Consider the following 6,998-nt stretch of genomic DNA (forward strand, 5'->3'; position numbering starts at 1 on the left):
CACAGCTTTATAAGCATGCTAAATTCTGTGAAATAAAAATGCTGGAGAATAAAAACTTCAAATTTCTAACTCAGAATGTTTAAGAAGTGAACTGTGGGACCGCGGTTTAATTGAGGTTCCGGAACACACTCTGCCATGTGGGGCAAGGCGGAGAGTGGGAGATTTTGTCGCACGACACTTAATTTGTACCTACTGTAATGTTCCAATCGATGGCAGGCAGTGTTTGACCTGCGCTAATGTGCTCGCTGGCATTCGCACGGACACTGGAAGGCGCCCACCCCGCCGGCGCCCGCGTCCCCGTGCAACACGCACCCGTGATCCTCACTCTACTATTGAAGCCAAAGCTGGCACGTCTTCGCCTAAATTTGGTGAGTCACCTGGAGTAGGGTCATGATTCAAAGTACCGGGCGAGTTGGCCGTGCGCGTAGAGGCGCGCGGCTGTGAGCTTGCATCCGGGAGATAGTAGGTTCGAATCCCACTATCGGCAGCCCTGAAGATGGTTTTCCGTGGTTTCCCATTTTCACACCAGGCAAATGCTGGGGCTGTACCTTAATTAAGGCCACGGCCGCTTCCTTCCAACTCCTAGGCCTTTCCTATCCCATCGTCGCCATAAGACCTATCTGTGTCGGTGCGACGTAAAGCCCCTAGCAAAAAAAAAAAAAAAAAAGATTCAAAGTCGACTGGTTGGAGGCAGAGATCCACTGTGATTTTACGCAGCCACACGAAGTGTGACTTCTGTAGATTCTGCGATAAAATTGAGTAAGGTAGAGTGTTCAAGACAGCCATTGCATCACCTGCCAGCAGCCTTTTAATTGCAGCTTAACACTTGCTTTCGTCCCTCAATACACTAGACCAGTGGTATTCAAAATTATTGGTTGGCGTACCCCCAAAATCCAATTGTTTTACCTTTGTACCCCTGAAGTACGAGTAAGAGTCTCTGCACGGACCGAAGCATGAACGAGTTGTGGCCAGGAATTTAAAATCGCATGCCCTTCCTGACACATAGGGAATTTCAACTAAAAATCCCACCCCATCAACATCGAGAATCAAAATACGCTCGCCGGCATGAAAGGCAAGCAACTAAGCCACTACACCATCCTGTTCCCCAATAACAATAATAATAATGTATTGTGTCTATCATCGCTTGGCAAAGGAAACCTCGTAACTACTTCAGAGTAAAATTTACAGAAGAAGCCCAAAACTCAACAGTGAACTATGTCTCTACAATCAATCAATCAATCAATCAATCAATCAATCAATCAATCAATCAATCAATCAATCAATCAATCAATTAATCAATCAATCAATCAATCAATCAATCACTACTGATCTGCATTTAGGGCAGTCGCCCAGATGGCAGATATCTTATCTGTTGATTTCCCAGCCTTTTCTTAAATGATTGCAAAGAAATTGGGAATTACTAAACATCTCCCATGGTAAGTTATTTCAATCCCTAACTCCCTTCCCTATAAACGAATATTTGCTCCAATTTGTCGTCTTGAATTCCAACTTTATCTTCATATTGTATCTTTCCTACTTTTAAAGACACCACTCAAACTTATTCGGCTACTGATGTCATTCCACACCATCTCTCCACTCATAACTCGGAACATACCACTTAGTGGAGCAGCTCGTCTCCTTTCTCCCAAGTCTTCCCAGCCCAAACTTCGCAACATTTTTGTAACGCTACTTTTTTTGTCTGAAATCACCCAGAACAAATCGAGCTGCTTTTCTTTGGATTTTTTCTAGTTCTTGATTCAAGTAATCCTGGTGAGGGTCCCATACACTGCAACCATACTCTAGTTGGGGTCTTACCAGAGACTTATATGCCCTATTCTTTACATCCTTACTACAACCCCTAAATACCACCATAACCCTGTGCAGAGATCTGCACCCTTTATTTACAACTGCATTTATGAGACTACCCCAATGAAGATATTTCCTTATATTAGCACCTAGGTACTTATAGTGATCCCCATAAGGAACTTTCACCCCATCAATGCAGTAATTAAAACTGAGAGGACTTTTCCTATTTGTGAAACCTTTCAGCGTGCAATGATAGTCCACTTATTCGACCATTGGAGACTTCTGTTCTCCTCACAGGCAACGCGGCAAGCCTTCACAAGGCAGAAAGAGAATCGTGGTTTTCTCGTGAGTGGTAAGTACCTAGGTGTTTATATAGGAAAAGCGTACTGGCCTTTGCTCCAGCGGGTCCCGGGATCGATTCTCGGCTGGTTCGGGGATTTTAACCTTCAGTGATTAAATCCAATGGCTCAGGGTCTTGGTATGAGTACCATCTTCAGGTAAGGCTCCATTCTCACAGACGCTCAGGTCCCCTATGCGGCTCCAAATAGAAAGTTTTGCAGCAGCCTCTTCGAAGGCCACACGCCATTGTTATTAACGCAATGAAATCGTTGTCTCCATGTTTCGAGTATTACGGTAAATTTCCTACAAGATCATCTCTGTTGCCGTGCTCAATAGAGTCACCACACAGCTAGACTCAAAATTAGGTGAATACCAAGCTGGTTTCCGTAAGACTAGATCTTGTCTAGAACACATACTCTATCTTAAGACAATTCTCAATTATAAAAGCCGAGGTGGACATTCTTGGGTGGTGGTCCTAGTAGATTCTCCGAAAGCTTATGACTCCGTGGACAGAGACGCCCTTTTCTCCATATTATAGGAACTTGGGCTGGATGGTAAGACCCTACGATTAGTTGAAGCTACTTTTGAGGAACACGACGTCCAAGGTCAAGTTCAGAGGGGAATATCCGAAAGCTTGCAAATCAGAACAGGAGTTAGACAGGATAATCGTCTCTCCTCCATTCTCTTCAACTGTGTCCTGTAAAAGATCATTAGGGAATGGAGAACGATCGGGAGCTGGACTGAAGCTTGGGTACAAGAGAGACAACCTCATCGTTCCATGCCTAGCCTTTGCCGATGACCTCATTCTACTGGCAAACAATATAGACTAGGCTACCTACAACTTACAAAGTCTTTATAGTGTAGCGGTTAAGATTGGTCTGAACATCAGCATCCAGAAGACTGAATTTATGACCAATATCAACGAGGCTCCTTCTACAATTCCTCTCACAGACACTACCATACGGAAAGTACCTGCAGTTAAGTACTTGGAAGAATGGATCTCTGGGATCAGAGAGAGACCCTAGCCATAGTTGCCAGATGTACCAAGTTTGAAAAGGCTTATCACTCCTATCTTAGTGTCTATTCATCTAAGTGCCTCTCCAAGAACCTCAAACTCAGACATTACAACTCGGCCGTCAAACCATCTGTTCTGTATGCTTCTGAGTACCTTCAGAGAGGAAGGAGGCATTTAGAGAATCCGCCACAATGATGAACTGTATGAACACCAGGAGGACATCGTCATGCATATATGGAAAAGCCGCCTGACCGTTTATGGACACTTGGCCCATCTGGATTCCGAAAGACTCACCAACAAGATATTCACAGTAACAGGAAGAGGCGAGACATCTAAGAACAAATGGATCACGTCAGTTAAGTCGGATATGGAACAACTAGATATCCCACTGGGACATACTCATGACCGACTACTGTTCCGTCAAGCCATCCGACACGGAGTTTTCCCAACGTCCCTTACAAGTAAGACTACAGGAACTAAGTGTACATAGGAGAGAAAGCTGGCTCATAGTCAGCAAATGAAGGAGTATTGGAAGAAGAAAGCAACAACTTTACCGAAGAGTAGATACGAGCCCCGTGGTCAGGGGCGTAGCCAGGGGGGGGGGTTACTGGGGGTTAGAACCCCCCCATTGAACTTTCACAAAAATAAAATAAATAGAAACTGACAGTAAACAATAAACTTATTTTATGTGATCAAGATAAACTCCCTGCAATCTACTGCTTGTTGAGAGTGTTTGCCACCCTACCTGTCACCACTGCAGCCAGTGAGAGATCATTTTCAACATTAAGACACCTTAAAACCTACCTCAGAAATACCACAAGTGAAAGTCGACTCAACGGGTTGGCTCCCTTGAACATTCACAGAGACACAGTTGTAAAACCAACAGATGTGTTAAATTTATTTTCTAGGAAGCCTCGAAAATTAGATTTTAGATTGTAAACTGAACATACCGTTTGAGATAAAACTGCTGACCTCGATCATATTGTTCTTGTTCTGTATTTTAAAGTAAGAATTTTGTAGTGTATTGCAATCTGAATATCACATACAGTAATTCACTCTTGTATCAGTATCCTTATGACAGTCATGCATGCGCGTACCAGACACGCACAAGCACTTTCATTATGTTATATCTTAATTTTGTAACTGTAACCCCCCCCCCATTGGCCGATCCTGGCTACGCTACTGCCCGTGGTTCTCAGTAGGCCTAAACGACAAAGACGAATTAACGCAATGTAGATGTGTTTAATATTCCTTCAGTTGCTATCGGGTTTTAAGAAAAGCTGTGATCCACAATTCCCCTTTCCTACCTCGATGAACCACACTCCTTTGGTCATCTTGTCCAGAAAATGGGGGACGCTGATGCTTTAGGCTACTGTTTGAAGACGGGTCATTTACGTTCCAGTCTCTCGCATATCAGTTACATACACTAAATGTAAGATATCATTCGATAAAAGATTTCTCGAAGATCTAGGTTTTCAAATATGAAGTAGGGTTTCTACGTCTAATAAAGAACGTTTGTACAGACGGGGAGAACGAGTAAGCAGTATACAGTAGATAAATGAGCGAATAGTATAAAGCTATCTCTTGAAGTCGACTATTTAGTTTTCTTTGAAGATGGTCCGCCACACTGAAATTCATAACATCATCGATATGTTTTGGATCTTAAGACATGCAAGGGGTAGAGATAATGCATCCTTTGCAGGGATGAGTGGCTCAGACGGCTGAGGATCTGGTCTTCTGACCCCAACTTGGCAGGTTCGATTCTGGCTCGGTCCGGTAATATTTGAAGATGCTCAAATACGTCAGCCTCGTGTCGATAAATTTATTGGCATGTGAAACAACTCCTGTTGGACTAAATTCTGGCACATCAACGTCTCCGAAAACCGTAAAAGTAGTTAGTGGGACATACATTTTATTTGCTAGTGGTTTTACGTCGCACCGACGAGTGGGACATAAAGCAAGTAACATTATTAACATTACATCCTTTGACTCTACCCACTGGGGAGATAAAGAGTTCCGATAAATCGAATGAAATTTAGTGTTTCCACAAAAGAATTGTAAGGCGCATGAACTGTGAGAAAATGAAAGACATTCTCTACCTCGTAAATGTATTATTATTATTATTATTATTATTATTATTATTATTATTATTATTATTGATTATGTTATTTGCTTTACGTCCCACTAACTACTTTTTACGGTTTTCGGAGACGCCGAGGTGCCGGAATTTAGTCCCACAGGAGTTCTTTTACGTGCCAGTAAATCTACCGACACGAAGCTGACGTATTTGAGCACCTTCAAATACCATCGAACCTGCCATGTTGGGGTCAGAAGGCCAGCGCCTTAACCGTCTGAGCCATTCAGCCCGGCATTATTATTATTATTATTATTATTATTATTATTATTATTATTATTATTATTATTATTATTATTATTATTATTATTATTATTATTATTATTATTATTATTATAGTAATAGATGTTACTTCTGGATTGGAAAGATCAGCCGGTGTAACACCTCACCGTTGCTCACGAACGCCCCAATGTAAATCACACACACTTCCTGGAGGCTTGTTCCGTATAACATTGGATCGTGCTCTCACCTACAAACAACACTACATGAACATCAAGCAGAAAGTGTTAGCTAGAAACATCATCCTTTGCAAGTTGCCTGGAACCAATTGGGGTACTCATCCAAAGACAATGAGAACTACACCCCTGGCTGTGTGTTACTCCGCTGTAGATTACACTTGACCTGTTTGATACAGATCCAGTCATGCTCAACAAGCTGACATTTCTCTAAATGAAACATGTCGAGTTATCACTGACTCTTTGAGACCAACACCACGAGATAGAATCTACTGTTTGGCTGCAATCGCCCCACCAGATATTAGAAGAGAAGTTGCATCCATGAATGAGAGAACTAAAGCACTTTCCTCATGTACACACCCGTTGTACGGATATGAACCTGCCCACCGACGATTGAGATCTAGGAGGAGTTTCCTGAATGCAACCGAAGATATAAACGAATATGCTCAATCCACAAGGTTGAGATTATGGAGAACTGGAAATCCTCAACTTGCTGGTTGGATACTACTAATAGAACATCTGCCTCTAGGGCTTGAAAAACATTGGTCTACTTGGAAATCGTTGAACAGGCTTCGCACTGGGGTTGGTAGATAGAGAATCAATATGCAATATGGTAAAATGTGGCTTTCCTGGTACATCCAGGCTGTGTGAACGTGGTGAAGACCAAACAACGGCCTATTTCATGAACTGTATTAAGTGTCCTTTAAGTTGCACAATGGAGGACTTGATGGCTGCGACACCTAATGCCCGTGATTTGGCAAAGTTCTGGGCAGACACTATTTGATATGTATGTCATTAATTACCATTATTTTATGTAAAATGTATGCTTCTGATACGAATAAATAAATAAATAAATAAATAAATAAATAAATAAATAAATTATTATTATTATTATTATTATTATTATTATTATTATTATTATTATTATTATTATTATTATTATTAGCCAGCCCTGTGGTGTAGAGGCAGTGTGCCTGTCTCTTATTCTAAGACACTGGGTTCGTTTTCTGGCCAGTTCAAGGATTTTAATTGTGCACTGAGGATTAGAACGTGATTCTCCTGATACGAGATTTTTTCAAGCTCTTAGTTACAGGAAGATGTGTCGGTGCGACGTAAAGCAACTAGCAAAAAAAAAAAAAAAAAAGTTACAGGAAGAAAGCGCACAGTGAGAAGATGGCGCTACTGTCGGATTGTACATAGACGAACAGTGGTTGCCATGGTTACAATATTATCGGGAAATTGGTGACGA

This window comes from Anabrus simplex, chromosome 1, assembly GCF_040414725.1.
Source record: "Anabrus simplex isolate iqAnaSimp1 chromosome 1, ASM4041472v1, whole genome shotgun sequence".
NCBI classification, from domain to species: Eukaryota; Metazoa; Arthropoda; class Insecta; order Orthoptera; family Tettigoniidae; genus Anabrus; species Anabrus simplex.